Source organism: Phragmites australis, chromosome 2 (genome assembly GCF_958298935.1).
Source record: "Phragmites australis chromosome 2, lpPhrAust1.1, whole genome shotgun sequence".
In the NCBI taxonomy this organism is placed as follows: domain Eukaryota; kingdom Viridiplantae; phylum Streptophyta; class Magnoliopsida; order Poales; family Poaceae; genus Phragmites; species Phragmites australis.
The window spans coordinates 26,977,395-26,992,313 of NC_084922.1; the positions used below are offsets into that span (position 1 = coordinate 26,977,395).

Here is a 14,919-nt window from a genome sequence, read left to right on the forward strand (position 1 = left end):
TTTGATGAAACAGGCACAGACAAAGAAGTGTCATTAGCACTGTGGTAGCTCTACAAAACAAAATCACATGTCAAGAGATAAATACAGCAGACAAAAAAATGTTACCAACCTTCGCATTTTGTCCCTGTTCACGAACAAAATGTTATACCTTTGCAACAGAATTGTATCCAAAAGACTCAGGTGCTTGACAAATGTGTGAACCATTTTGAGAAAATTGAAAGAAGTCTACCTGAAACTTGCAATAGACAATTATAGTTTTCATGTCAACAAAAAGGGAAGACTTCAACAACAACATCAAATCCTTCAGTCTGTTGGGGAAGAAAAAAAAAAGAGGATATTGTATAACCATCTGCACGTGGAAACCAGGTAATGTGGCTTATTTTATAAGTAAACCATATTAAACAACTCCAGCATTGCAATCAAGATAGCAAAAGAGAAAATGACCTACTTGTCATTGTTCGGGCTAACAGAGATTATCATATCGTATTTCTAGGGTATTCGTTATCTCCTCCAAGGCTTGACTTGTCACAGTTGCAGCCTTTGCAAGAATACATTGAACATGAAGCTTTCGCTGAAGTAGTGATGGACGGAGCCTTAGATACAAAGGTCTAAAATTATGAGACCTGCCCATTTGTTCAAGATCAAGTCATGAATATAGCTAAATTAACAATGAGCGCAAAGGTGATAATAGGATGTGTCACAGGAAACAAGCAGACGTGAAGTGAAAGAAAAGCAAGATCCAGTGCCAACTGCTAAGAACTTTCTAGTGTGCGTTATATCAACGGAATTATGAAGACAAAGTATTTAGAGGGCACGATAATGAACCTTCAGATTACTCTGAAGCAGGCTGGCCTGCATTTGCTTTTCCTGAATTTTATGTTGACAGTTAGATATAGCTTTCTCATAGGCTGTATTTTCTTCTTGGAGAGTTATTTCTTTCCACTGGGCCTACAGAAAGTTCACAGGATCCATTATAGAAATATGCATGCATAGGAATGCCCAACTATCCCAGTTTGAATAGCATCCAATTGTAATTCTCAAGTAAGCAATTATTTCTTAAAATTAACCGATTCTTGCAGGTGTCAAATGCACCAACAACATTATCGTCATATCAGCTGACCAATTCGGGAATTTTCCGGTTGGAAACAGCAAATAAGTACAAATGTACATAGGCAGATGATCACGTCGCTATAGGTGCTGAAAACATATTCTGTTGTAATCAAAATACAAGGGTTCTATGTCCAAGATACATTTTATCAGAATCCAACTGTGCATTTTCTCTGAAGTATTCAGCTTGGGAAGTAAAGTTCTATAAGGATAACATATTATTGTCCAACAAAAGAAAAAGAAAAAGGTAAACTACATTAGGGCTTTGGATAGGTTAAACTGTAAGCAGATGCAAACATAAGTACCTGTGATAGATGTCACCCTTTGTTAAGACATAACTAAAACAGGCAAATGATGGTTTTTGTTTACGCACTTGTAATGAATGTATATCGTAAGCCATATCAGATGTATATATCAGGTCCATGTGCAAAGGCCAAGGAAGATGAAAGCAAACAAATATGGCAGAAGAACTACAACAACAAACTGTTTAGTGGCCCGCAAACCAGCAATCATTACTGACCTTATGGAATGCTTGAATTTGTATGATGGTCCTTCATAAAAGGTAGCTAGAAAATCTTCACCACATGTCACAATGCGAAATGGCTGTGTTGGCTTAGAGTCACAAGTCTGAACCCTCTTTGAGTGCCCGTCAAATTTACCAACTGTGCTTCCAGAGTTCCACTTACACAATTTAGAGAACTTAAAATTATTATGGGCAAAACCTGTTTATATGAGGAAGACTTTTGCAACAACTAATTACAAACTTAAACTAAATTCCAACCAAATCATCATTTGCAACAACTAATTACAAACTTGAACTAAATTCCAACCAAATCATCATCCAAACAAACAATAATACATAATATCTGTTGTAATATAACTAAATGGAGAACCATATAAGATTCTGTTGTAATATAACTAAAGTCTATGAATCTTTTGTTGTAACATACATAACATGGAGGGTCAGCAGGCTGATTCGGTTCAATATTTCCTTTAACTATTTTCAATACAAATTACCTTTATATTCCGAACACCAATATAGTGAGGGAGGTATATTTAGCAAGGAATTTTTTTTTTTACTATTTTCAAAGAAGATGTGGCATACAAGGCAAAACACTTGAATCAGGTTCCCCTTTGCAGCTCGAGTTTCTTGGCTAGCCTTTCCTTGTTCTGGAGTATGACCATGAAATCCATCGAGAGCTCCATATCCTGAGTGTCTGTTCTCTTCTTGTATCTCTTCAATTGTGCATTGATGAGTTCAACCTGAAATCACCAAAGGATTTGCACTTTGCATCAGAGGCAAAACACATTGGCTCATTGTATTTTACCAAAAAGGGTTCAATCTTCAGTGGACAAGGAACATACTTGCTCCTTGGTTTCATCAGAGGTGCCAATGTCCGAGTAAGGCATCCCATCCAATGCAAGGTTCATCTTCTCATACACGGCCCGGAACCACCCAAGCACAGACTCGCTGTCCAAGGCCTAAAATTTGGAGAGAAAATGAACAATCAAAATTCAATCTTTTGATCAGCCCAAGGTACAGATACAAAGAGAAGTAACAAAAAAGATTGTGTGTGTGTTTTAGGCAGCGCAGACCTGAAATTTGAAACCTTAGGACCCGAAAAAACCAATTAACATTAAAAGTCGAACCTTTATGCTCATCTAGAAGGAAAGATTCCAACCTTTATATTCCTCTAAACAAAATCCAACCTTTCTAGCAATGAAAGAACATCAGTTCATATTTCAGACACAACGAACAACGAAATTACCAGGAAAATCTTGCTGCCGTCGTGGCAACACCAGAGGAGGCGCGGGCGGCTTGGAACACGCGGCCGAGGAGGGCGAGGCAGCGGTAGGCGTCGTAGGTGAGGGATGGCTGGATAAAGTTAAGAAGTTGGCTAAAAATTGTTAACGACAAAAACAAGGCCAACGGCTGGCAATCTAAAGGAATAGGTTGTGACCAAGATTTGCATGGTACTTGTTTGGAAGTGCTGACCAATGACCATAAACTCTTGTGTTTCAGGAATTCACCATTTAAAAAAAGTATATAATTATGGCACCTCACTTTGCCTGCAGTGCTGTAGGTTGAAACCACGTCCTCAGTCCACATTACAATTTATCAACAACCCATGACTAAACTGGAACCACCTAATCTACATGCAAATGGAAATGTGAATCTTCTGATAATTAGACTCCCTATATATCGATGCACATCAAGCAGTCTAGCGAACCCGTATAATTAGTGTAATCATCAATTAGCTTGCTTGAACAGTCCAGCTGCAGTTCACAAGTGGACAGCACATATTCATACGTGCGACCATCCTAATCAATCATACCATCTCACACAGTTTCAAAGTGGTTGCTGAACAGATAAATTTCCATTTGGTGTCTGCGTGGACACGTTGCTGCTGGCACTACCTGAGCTTCCTGACTCCCGAGACACAGGAATCCAGCCCCACCTGGTGGTTTAAAAAAATCGAGCTGTACCGACCCGCTGGTGAGGAGATCGTCGTTGAGGCGCATGCGCGCGTTGGAGCGGGTGCCGTCCCCAAGCCCCCGCCGCGGCAAGGCGACGAGCCCGTTGGCGTTACGGTAGGAGAGCGTGAGAGGGAGCACCAGCGGCGGCCAGAAGGAGGACGGCGGAGAGGGCCTGGAGCGAGCCGGGCCGACGCCAGACGCGACTCGCCATGGAGCGGCCTCGTCGCGCGGGGAATGGGAGGGGAGGCTGGCCATCGCCGCGCAACCTGTGCGGAACCTTGGCGCTAGAGCTGCCGCTCGCGCCGGCTTGACCGTGGGCGTCCCGCGTGGGCAAGCCACGGTTGGGGAGCAGACGGAGGGTGACCCCGGGGAGCACGGATGGAGAGCAGATCGATTGAGGGCAGAGATGGTCCAATAGGTCTCTCGGACCGGTCTGGTACGGCCCGTCTAGGCACGGTTTGGTTACAGCCTAATTCAAGTGGTTTAGCTACTGTTACGAATAGTGTCATGCCAGTCCGTAACAGTTGGCCCGATCAGCTCGAAGGCACGATGCAAGAGTGGCCTGGTGGCACGTTGCACACCGACGGGCCGGTGGGCATGGTGAAGGTACGATCGGCCCGTCAACACGATTAGACACGCTGGTCCGGCAACACTTTAAAAAAAAAAAATAGTTATAAAATTATAAAAAATCAAAAAATATAGAAAATAAATAAAAATAAGTTTTATTGAGTGGCTATCTCGTTAAAAACATTTGTACAGAAGAAAAAAGAGTACACTATATTTCGAAAATTACATGATTTCATTAGAAACCTTGTAATTTTGCTTACAATATTTAACATGCTTTCTCAAGTGCCATGTTCTATTTGTAGACCTGACACCTAATTCATTATTATATATATTACACCTAGCAAATTTTACCTGTTTCCCGTTAATTTCTCTAAAGACCTTCTCAAAATGCTACCACACCCATGATCATGCACGCGAGTTCTCTGCGTCTTGATCTATGAATGGAAAAATGAAAATATAAAAATAATAGAATTGATTTGTTGAAGTGGACAAGTGGCTTTGTAGTTTGGATCGGGAGGAGTTTGGTATAGATGGATAGTGGCTATTTATAGGCCAAGATGAGATATGGGTGGTCGGTCTCCAGTCGCTTTCGAAAAAAATAAAAAAAAATTATAAAAAATTCAAAAATAATAGAGAGATATAATTAATTCTAAAAATGAGCTTTATTGATAGGTTGCCTCATTAAAAACCTTTCTGGCAAAGAAAAAAGTACAACTTAGCTCAAAAGATTGGAAATTACACGTTCTCAAGCCTCAACAACATCTAGATATAAATTTTCGAGTGAAGCTTCAAGCTCAGTATTCTCTACAATGTATTGCATTCATGCTTTAGCTTGTTTCCACTCTTTTACTATGGTGAGTATTTCTACCGTCTCACTTGTGAGATTTGTTCTTCTCTCTTCGATTATCCTTCCAGTAAGACTGAAGGTAGTCTTAGAAGAAACTGTAGATACGATAACCGTTAACAAATCTCATGCTAATAGTGAAAGTACTGGATAATTCATCTTGTGCTAATGCCATCATTACAGTATGTTAAAATTTTCTTGTTCATGACTGATAACGTCACTGTCGACGAAGGTAGTTAGCTCCCCTCCGGATGTTGGAATTCCAACGCTCGTAGTCGTAGACCATCGTGACGAAGAGTCTGAATTTCTTGATGAAGAACCTCCACCAAATATTTTTTTCTCACGTTATCGTCTTCTTACTTATTGTGGGTGCTAGTGGAGGACGTTGCAAGCGAACTCCAGCATACTTTGTTTCATATTTACTATAAATATCGAATAACTTAGAATAAATATTAATATAATAAGTAGAATAATCATGGCCAAGAATATCACCTAGAATCGTGAGAACTCTTAAAAAACCTACGATTTTAACTCTGGAATCTAAAATAAAGGCAAATGCATACAACAAAGGAATTTTTTTTCAATATTTTAAAAATTTAGATTTTATAGGAACTACATAATCTCTTAGAAGATTGTCATTTTCATACATGTTTAAATGAGTAGCAATTTTAACAATATTATGCACTACTAAACAAGATGTTGGATAATAAACTCATGATAAAATCACAGTTAAATCATAAAAAAATTCAAAAAACTCTAGTATCCTTTCAACAACATGCTAATATGCTTCCGTGAGTAAAGTTTGACCTCTATGCTGATAATAGTGTGTATAAATAAACACACCAAATATACTTTTATATGATATAATATGTTTGAGCATCAAGAAAGTAGCGTTCAATCTTAACTGTATGTCCACAGCAAACTTATATAGACGCACACCTATTGCAACATAATATTCGTTATATGATGCAATTTGTTGGTTAGAGGAGTTTACAAAAGATATTGTAGTACGAAAATCATCTAGGTATTACGACAACTTCATCAAACCAGATTTTACTATAAGATTTATAATATGACAAGCACATCGTTGATGTAACAAGAAAGATTCATCATATGTACTAAACAACGGACTAAAAATATTCATAGCTCTAGAGTTTGCACTGGCATTATTTAAAGTGATAGAAAATATTTTATTTGTAAGATCAAAGTCTTTAAATACTTGAGATATTTTTTCAGCAATATTTTCACGGGTATGCGCGTTATCAATTAACCGGAAACTTATTATTCTTTTTTCTAATTCCCAATCAATATTAACAAAATGAGCAACAACACTAAGATAATCCTCTCTAGCCCTACCTGCTCATATGTCCGAGGTCAAAGCAACTGAAAATGTACATGTTTGTAATATTTCTTTAAGCTTGCTACGACACGTATTATAGTATTTTACCATATCCTTACTAGTTGTCTATCTAAAAACAGGCGTGAACCTAGTATTATGAGCTTACTTAATGTAATCTTCAAATGCAGAACACTCACCGATGTTGAGTGGTACATCCGCTCTTGCAATGAAGCGACATAACTTTTTTTAAGCATTGGCAGAGTCATACTCCCAATGGCGAACAGAGCCGTCAGGGTTGTACTGCATCACCGTCTGCTTCATGGCTGCTCCACTCTTTCACTTGCAAGTTGTGGCGTGCCTCTTCAAATATCCCATTCCACCTGAGGGCTTTGCAGATAGTTCATGTTTGCAAATATAATACATAGCATACCTGACACTTACCCCATCTTTCTCTCTGTAGAACTTTTCAAAGTCTTGTCAAACTTCAGAAGTACTGACTCTTGAACTTTTAGAGCTAGTACTTGCTGATACGTGTACACTTGTAGAGCTTGACAATGGAGGTGCTGCTACATCACCTACATGTGAACCAACAGGAGGTTCACCGTTAGGTCTATCATCACCTGCAACACTGGTATTAAGGGGTCGTAATCCCTTGTGAGTCCTTGGAGAAAAAATAGCTAATTCTCAACAATTTAGAATTGCTCGGATTTTTGACAACAATTCAAACTAATTTTGCCAAATTATCGCTAATTCTTAAGAACTTTGAGACAAGAGAGCAAATGGTGTTGCTGGTGTGGAATGGAAGCACAGGGTGATCCTCTGTTTATAGGTGAAAAATAGTGATTTTTGCAAATTGTTTTGAATTTTTTGGAGCTCAACGGTCACAAAATGGTTAGAAAATTCAAAATACCAGGTTAACGGGTTAAACGGCCCGTTCCAGACCCGTTTAACCCGTGTGCCCCCACGTGTCGTCCGTGCCCCACGTGCCCCCGCGTGCCAAGCCCACGCACAACAGCTACAGCCGACCCAGGCGTGCCTGCTGGGCCGTGCCAGACCGGGCCGTTCGTACCGCCGCGTGCCGTGCCAAGCCGGCCGTGCCTCCTGAGTCGCCGCGTGCCTGAGCCGTGTCGGGCCGTGGTGTGCCGTGCTCATGCCTGTACCGACCCAAAACATCCAGGCTGGGCTAGGTCGGCCTATCGTGCCGCGCGCTCGGCCCAGGTATAGCCAGGGGCCTCGTGCCGTATCGGTCCAACCCGTCTAGACTCGAACCGTGGCGTACTTGAATCGTACATACAGTATCGTGCTTCGAGTCGATCTAAGTAAACATGACTCATCTGAACATCTTTAATTGAGGGAGAGTACCTGGCGAAGGATTCGACATTTCACGAAGGCCTAGAGAACGTGTCATGGCAAACTTTTTGTGCTCAGGAGCACCTCCGCTTTTGTAGCTACACATCTGTTACAGAATTATAGTTACCACTATCAATGATTGAAATAACACCAATAATTTCTGAAAAAGTGTGGCCATACCTATGATAGTCAATATAGCGTGTGAAGCAATGCCTTCTCTAATTTGTTGTTGGAAACGAAAATGTGCTGGAGCTGTCTCCATCTGTATACGACATATGTTCAATACCAATGGCCAAGTATCCCATGGGTCGAGATGCACAGAAACTGAAATTTTTGTTCACTTCTGTTGCTTGCTTGTAGAATTGCACGGACAATGCACAAGCAGCCTGCGAGAAACAACAAATGCAAAGGTACTTAGTCCACAGATGAACCAAAATAATTTAACTAAAAAACAGTGATGAGGACTCGTGAAATGCAGCGAACATTCAAAGGTTAAACCAAGCTAATGTCACAGAAAGATGGCTAACACGAAAAACACTGCAACACCTTAAAAGTATATCCAGCAATCTTCAAAGAATTTGCAGCATACATTTTAAAATTCACACTTTTGGCAATAACAACTCATAACACTGCAAACCATCGTCTCAATATTATATACAGCTATCAAAGTAACAAAGTTAAGAATATTTTAATATTAAGCAGAGCCTACCCTGAACATTTGCGTGGTGCTAATCTGCTAAGGCATTCAACACTTAACCAATTCAGTACTCTAAATAACCTTCCACCTGATCTGTAGCTAGCCGCTGTAAAGTACAAATACCAATACGCAAAAACGTAGAAGCCAAAAAAAAATGGGAACATATAATTGGAATCCTAACACCATCAAAACCTAAGTTTCACTCGCACTCAATGGAATAGGTTCCCCGCAAACACTTTGTATGCTAATTCATTCAAAATAATCTCCGTGTTACTTGAAAAAAAAACCGTGTCACATCATCCAATGGAGAAAATGTCACAGCATTCAATGAAAAATATTTCATAATTTCGAACCATTTTATACCACTACTCTTCATCCAAATATTTACTCCATCTCATCCCGTCCTACGAATCAAACACCACCTAAGAGAAGCAGGAATAAGAGACGGGAGCTACTAACCATCTCTTGGGCGAGTAAGAATCTATTTAATAGAACTCTTCTTGATCTAAATTCTCTACGGGGAGTAATTCCCTAGAGAAAGTGATTCTGTGGTTGAAAATGATTCTCTAGAATAAAATATATAGATGAAGTGATTCTGTGTGAGAAGTGAATTAAAGAAAGCTATTTTTTTCAGCTTTCCAGCTTCTAGTTCATTTTAGAAAATCACTCCCATAAATTTTACTTAATGAGTAAAAACTATTATTTATCAAAACTTTCACTGATTTCAACCAAAATATTGCTCTAAAATCTCTACCAAATATGTACTAAGTTGACACCGCTGAGCGGCACTGAGAGATGACGAGGTGTTGGAGCTGGTCCACTGCTCGTGCAGCATCTCCTGCTGTGCTGCCACCATCGTCGGGAATGAACTTGCGTCGACCCTGCCGCCCGCGTCGACGAGGGCTCCGGCCACGGGCTTGAAAGGGGCGAGCTCCATGGGCTCACAGGAGGCTGGGCATCAGGTTGCCGCTGCCGACACTGCCTGTGTCGATGTCGTGACTGGGAGAATCGGCGTCGGCGCTGAGGCCGGGAAGAAGAAGTCAGCACCGGCGTTGGCCATCTCCTCGGCCGTCGTACCCAAGGCTAGGTCTGGACATTTCTCGAAGGGCCGACATGCAAATTGGCCTAGAGGGCGTGACGTGGGCTTCACGAGCCCATCATCTGGCCATTAGATTATAAATTGTACGGTTTTGGTGCTCTAATGAGCCAGCCAATCGGAGGCTGGGGAGCCCTACGGACTTTAGAGTATAGAGAGATGCCATACAGCAACGGCAGTGCACATCCTTCACATGCTTTAGAGTACCTAAAACAATCTTCTAATATAATCGGTTAATAAAAATGAGTTTTTTTAACAACCATTTTATTCTATGAGCCGATTGATGTGTACTATAAATTTTTTCATGTATTTTACTCATAATAATTTTATTTTACTCCAAATCTAAATACTTTATAAACAACTCATCTATGTCCGACGATACAATTCACCATCTAAAGATATGGTAAAATAATCTTGTTTGCATCTGCACAGATAATGATGAACTCTCAGGCCATAAGTAACCCCTCCCTTTCGTTCTGTCTGTTCCTTGCAAGAACCAGTCACAAAGCTCTTACCTTGGGTTGATGTACCTGGCTGTCACGGCCACGCAGGCCACCTACTCGACATTATTGATATGACGAAACTTCAGATGCGCATTTTAGTCTCGTTTGGTTACAAGAAACGTTTCAGATTCTCGGGTGATTCTCTAGAATTTCTACTAAACGCACCAAAACGTGAAACGGTTCACCTTGAATCACCTGAAATGTTTCTCATTTTTAACACTATGAGGAGAATCACCCAAAATGGTGTTTCACCCATTTCGAGAATCACTCAAGTCATTTTTCTTTAAGAATCTGAATTCAGAATCCCTGCCAAACGTTTTCAGAAAATTGAACGTGATTCATCGGAGAAACGTTTTCAAGAAGAATCTAAAATCGAAACGTTTCTGAAAAAATCTGGAGCCCTGCCAAATGAGCCCTTTAGTGTAGCTGTGGGAATCGCATAACAGCTCGGATCAATAATGATGGCACTATCCTCTCTCTTTTCTCTTTCTGTTATTACTCACCGCTGGTCAGCCTAAAAATTAGTTTGGCATGGGAGCTGTTAGGACATGCAACGATACAATGTCGTTCTCAGTGCCGGCCTAGGACGACACAATTCACATTTGTGCTACGAACCAGGTACATCAACCAACTGTAAAACCCAAGCTCAGCATGTAAACAAGCTCCGAAAATATGATCACACATGATGACCTACTGACTATTCTCATAACAAAACCCCGATCACTGTCAAGAACAGGGCACCCAAAACTAACTCTGGTCATTATCACCCAAGCTCGCCAATTTTTACTCGTTGCAGCGCCATACACCACACTGATCGCAATCCCCCCCTGTGGACGTGCGGCGTCTGCTATGCTCGCTCACCATTGATCGTTGGTTGCATGGCCGGGTCAAATTTGATGTTTTGGGTTTCGAATCGAGTATGTTCTTGCTTTCCACTAAATAGATATAAAATCTGTAAACTTAGTCAAATTTGATGTCTTGGGTTTTGAATCGAGTATGTTCTGGATTATTTGCAGGAAAACGTGGCATGCAAACTTTCAAACATAGTGATGAGTGTAATAGTGTCCTTGCATCTACAGTCAATAATAACTGAATGCCATCTATGTTGGGTGGACGCGGGTTGGCTACCTGGGATCGGCTCACGGTAACTTGTGTAATGCCGAGTTCCTGGACATATATAGCAGGAAATGATAACGTATTAGAGTAGGAATTGTGACAGAAGTTGATTGAATAGAAAATGAACTCGTGATCTATCATTGCATCAAAAGATTGTACATGTATACATACTGAAAGGGTAAAATTCAGGGGATTGGTGAGCTTTAAGAATTAAAGTAGATTTCTACTGGTGCCATTATATAGATTTTTCTAGAGTTCTTACTGTAGCTGCGGTGATAAAATAGCATGGAATATTAGAATAGCAAAAATAAGGAAAGACAACTTATTTGGTGGAGACGACTTTAATGATCCAGCTACACTCGTATGATGATAAAAATCATACATGTGGTGTACACAACCTGGACATATATAGTAGGACTCTAAGATAGTTGAAGGAAGTATCGAATCAGGGGCAACCCTAGTTTAATCACCTCACGTCTCTCTCATATATATATATATAAACATATATACGTGTGACATTATATAACCGAGGTGTAGAATAACTTTTCTACACCTGGTCTTATTCTACACCTCAGACAACACAATAGGCTCACGCACGTCCAACCTACGCATGTCACGTGTCGCGTGCCTGCGACTACCACGTGTCACCATAGCGTTGCTCCGTAGTTATCATTCAATAATTCTTTAATAGTTGACATTCAATAATTGTTCTATAATTAGTATAGTTGAGTAGCTGTCAGTAGTTTTGTTCAGCAGTTATGTCAGTAGTTGTTTGGTAGTTTTAAATCACAGTAAATTTGTTCAGTAGTCGCTAGTAGTTTGTTCAGTAGTATCACTAGTTGTTTAGTAGTTCCAAGTTATAGTAAAGTTGCCTATCAATAGTATCAGTAGTTTATTCAGTAGTATTAGTAATTTTGTTTAGTAGTTATGCTCTAGTGGTCAGTAGTTATCATCTTTAGTAGCTTGAGTAGCGGAGGTGGGCCAAGGGGGGCTGAGGAGGGAGGGGGCGGTGGAGGCGCACGGTGACCGGGCAGAGGTGCGGGCGCAGGGGTGAGGCGGGCACAGGTCAGTTAGCAGGCAGACGTTGGACACATGGTAGGCGTAAGGGATCAGAGTGGATGTAGAATAACTATTTTATAGAACAACAAGAAGGGTATGTGACTCGTATATATGTTATTCGGTCCTGCAGAGCCTGCAGGCTCATTGGTCTATTCTCCATCGGCCATCGCCCGTCGTCCCTGCAACTCGTGCTTCACTACGAGTCAGGCAAGCCCAGGTCCTTTTGTTTGGAAGCCAGGTCAGCCAAGATTGTGTTGTTGAGTCCTGGTGACAAGGTGAGACCCGGCCGGCCCGTTTAATGCCCAGAAGTTGATGGGAGTGAGACCGGCCCAGCTCTTGCTTCTGCCACCTCATACAGTCCCGCTCGGCAATCGAATCGGAAGTATCGAGCCCATCTCTCCCATCGTGCGATGGGTGCGATGGGTAGCCGGTTCTACCCGATGAGCTCCTTATTCCTCCGCCTTGACACGGCACTATGGCTTGCCGGAATTGGAGCCCTTTCTACCTCCAGCCGGCGAGGAGGAGCAGAAATTGTCACTCTAAGTGATCTGCAATGTGCTGTCCATATATAAGGTTATAGGATATAAGTTTTATATTTTTTAGATTATTAAATCGATTTAAAATTTTAAAAAATGAACTATAAATTCATTCTCATCTAATTAAATTAAAAAATAAACTAAGTACCAATTCAGAACTATCTATTGAGTATTTACTTACATCGCTATAGGGTAGTGACCGACCGTTATCTCCTCTTCAGTAACTGAAAAATGGTGACATGCCGCGTTTTTCAGCTATTCAACCTATTGTTATGGATGGGTTATGGCACATACAATACATACACACTTATATAGACTCTTAAAGAGAGATAAAAATATTACATCATCATGTAACTGTACAAGAACCTAAACCTACAACGGGAATAATTATTTTAGGATACTTAAATAGCTAAGAGTCTGTGTAAGCGCTTGTTTGGCCACAACGCACATGAAAAATTTCATCACATTTTTAATGACCTTCTCGTCCCTTCCATAGTTCATTTCTTCAGTGCTTCCCCTATTCTCCCAAATTCCAACCCAGCACCCACGGTGACCACCGGCTCCTCCACCGAGGCGCGCTCCTGTGAGGAGTAAGTCACGTAGCAATAGCCTCCGGCGAGGAAGAGCTCACGATAGAGCATGCTGCCCGCATGCGCAGAGAACTTGAAGTCCCTATGTCAGTGGTGGCGCATTTGTCGCCATCTGACCTAGCGATGGCAGATCTCAAAATCGAGCATCCATAGACGAGCTTGGCGGCAAGCGACCACGAAATTGACCTCCACACCGATGATTCGAGATCCTCCCCATGCCAAATCGAGCTCTACGCCACAAAATCAAGGTGTAGATGCTTGCTTGCTATTTGGTTTGTAACTATGATGCCACTGCTTACTATTCATCAATTAGTTCATATGAAAAATCTGCAGGAAATCGAGTCCTGCTCATTAATCATCTTGTATTAATGTTTGGGAATACATGCTTATCATTATAATGGATATTCCAGATATTGATAGGTTATCATCATTAATTCATTATACTGAGGGTCTCAAACCTACCAGATTAACCTGCACAAAATATTGTTTGTTTGGATGATGCTATTTCTCCTTATATGGTGGCCACAAAAAATTGCCATGCTATATCACCTTAGCCTGCTAATTAAAAGCCAAAGTGTGTAATTTTTTAAACAAGATCTTAATCCATTAAAGATTGATACAGCCTGCATGTTTGATCTTCTTTCATTGCCATCATTATCGATATGATTATGGACTACTTTGCTACTAAGGAAAAAGTGCTTGTTAAGATCAATGTGCTAAGTCCTAACAAAGTCGAAAGGTGGTGTCAAAATATCAACCACCAAATATGATCCTGTGTAATCAGAAACCCCTTTGACTTCTTCCATAAAAAACTAACAGAATGAAGCATTATAAGCACAGAAGGTTAGATTTCTCAAAGGTTGGAATTGCATCATTCTTACCAAGCTTTGTCCCCATGAGAATTATTGGCATACCGGGTGCATAATCCTTCAGTTCTGTTATGCACTGGAAAATAAAAGGACATCAGAGTCAGCAAACAAGAAGTCGAGAACACAAAAAATAGAAGTTTGGTCCATCTCTGTATTAATGCCTATTCAGAAATTGGTATTGGAGATCAATTTTTAGTTCGATCTAGTATCATTTATTTTATACTGAAAAATGTAATCACTCGGAAAAATGTAATCACTCGGAACATGAAGGACAAGACAGAAGGTTGAGAATGTTTTCAGATTCGGTTAAATGGAGATTATCGCATTACTGGCCAAAAACCAAGCATGTGCAAAGAAAATCGTGACATCCCTCACATTCCAGTTTCTTCTCCCCTCCTAGGATGGAACCTCCCTGAAAAATGTAATACATGATGGATAAGACAGAAGGTTGAGGGACATCTTGTGTGGACGGCATGGTGGGGGAAACCGGATTTGGTACACTGGCATTGGATTCGGCGGAGTCTGGCGCCTGGGCGAGCACTTGGTCGATGCTCTTGGCTCGTCCAGGCGACTGGAATCGAGCGGTGCGCCGGGCAAACATGGAGAAATAATTATGAAAAAACTCACGCTTTATAGTATAGATCATAATTGTTATCGCTTATTGTCCATGTCACAAAGATACGTGAGACTGCTAAACTAGAATGTCAGAGGTTTAAACAGGCGATCCGGAGATCATCAGTAAAAGAGATGGTGCACTCTACAAATGCA

At 40.9% G+C, this 14,919-nt stretch overlaps 2 long non-coding RNA genes across 3 annotated transcripts; both read right to left on the reverse strand.

Moving 5' to 3' along the window:
- Positions 1 to 1,991: 1,991 nt before the first annotated feature.
- On the reverse strand, positions 1,992 to 3,983 carry LOC133909969 (uncharacterized). The gene is made up of 3 exons (XR_009908469.1): positions 2,877 to 3,983; positions 2,473 to 2,589; positions 1,992 to 2,370 (listed from the first exon to the last, which is right to left on the reverse strand). It is a non-coding gene; the product is annotated as an uncharacterized LOC133909969 (long non-coding RNA).
- A 7,028-nt stretch (positions 3,984 to 11,011) lies between these two features.
- On the reverse strand, positions 11,012 to 14,502 carry LOC133909970 (uncharacterized). Of its 2 annotated transcripts, none has more exons than XR_009908471.1 (3): positions 14,164 to 14,502; positions 12,874 to 12,956; positions 11,012 to 11,148 (listed from the first exon to the last, which is right to left on the reverse strand). It is a non-coding gene; the product is annotated as an uncharacterized LOC133909970 (long non-coding RNA). The 2 variants fall into 2 exon arrangements; XR_009908470.1 differs by lacking the exon at positions 11,012 to 11,148 and adding an exon at positions 12,577 to 12,704.
- Positions 14,503 to 14,919: the final 417 nt, after the last annotated feature.